Source organism: Choristoneura fumiferana, chromosome 18, assembly GCF_025370935.1.
Source record: "Choristoneura fumiferana chromosome 18, NRCan_CFum_1, whole genome shotgun sequence".
NCBI lineage: Eukaryota > Metazoa > Arthropoda > Insecta > Lepidoptera > Tortricidae > Choristoneura > Choristoneura fumiferana.
Window position 1 is genome coordinate 7,638,078 of NC_133489.1, and position 1,381 is coordinate 7,639,458.

The following is a 1,381-nucleotide window of genomic DNA, read 5'->3' on the forward strand; positions in this document are numbered from 1 at the left end:
GAAATACGCCTTCATCTATACAGCTATTAAATATAAATGCTTAAAGTTGGAGCAACGACATCTAAAATGGAATGTAGAACCTTAACTGAGACGCCCCACAAGTCTTCCGTTTTTTTTTAACTTTCAATAATCTAAAAGTCGTAATGATGTCACAGGGAGAGACATGCGTGAATTTAAAATTACTTAAGTTTGGAATAGATACATTTTGTTTTAAGAGCGATTCAGCTAACTTTGAGGAAGACGCGAGACATTTGTCGTTTCGTGGGGATTTTTACGTTGTCGTTTTCGATGGGGATGATCGAAAGACACCTAGTAACCTACTCGTACCTTCCTTCGAAATTAACCAGTTTCTTCTAGTACATTTTGGCAATAACATCAAAAGTGTTTTTTTTTTTTCGATATATCGCCTTTATTTGTAAAGCGCAAATGTCGCAAGTTTCGTGAATGCGCGTTAGGGGTGCCGAAAATTTGCATAAAGCTGTATAAAAGTAACTGGATCTCGCTTGAAGCGCCTAAAAATCGTTATGGCCGTTTCCGAGATCACTGAAATAGATAGATAAATAAACAAGAATTACTAGCATAGGTTTGGTTTTAACAGGTTGAAGTACGCTGGCCCACTGGAAAGTGATCCTAAAGCTGAAAACTTACAACTAAATATTAGAACTGAGTTAAATACGGGCGTTCCAAGCAGAACTGCTCCAACGATTGTCCAGAGCATGGCAGGTGAAAATTTATTTCATTTTACTTTAAAAGTAGATAAATATATTGAGGACATCAATATGAAGAATTCCATAAAAAATTATCTCTTTTTATTATTGCATCAAACTAAAACTGAAATATGCCAACAATAACGTTTTAAAGTTTTAAAACTACAGACGTGGTTTGCTGCTTAATTTTTTTAGTCTCTAGTTGCCGGTTGAGCTTAGCTAATGCGCGACATTTCCGGGTGGGAAACGTATTTCATGCGATTATTTAGCAATGTTAACGTAGGTATATAATAAACGTTCTTTAACCCTTTGAACGCTTTCTTATTTGAATGAAGTGATCAGTCATAGGCCAAGAACTGTCGCATTTTCGAAAATGACGAATCTCGCAGTGTTGTTCAAAGTAGGCCCCTTAAGTTGTCGCTGGCGTGGCCGTCCAAAGGTTCCTACCAGGTGCCTACCAAGGCACGACTGTACAGAACACCTTTAGGTGTTCTTGGCGTTCAAAGGATTAAACCGTACGATCATAAATGTGAGGTGCTTTTTATTTAGGTACTATCGAAGACAGTGCCAAGCACCTGGCAAAGGTGGGACACGAAAAAGGCGAGGCGGTCGAACATTTGGTGCAGATGATGAAAGAAGAAGGCGACACGCCGTTAGCGAACTTCAAGGGTACG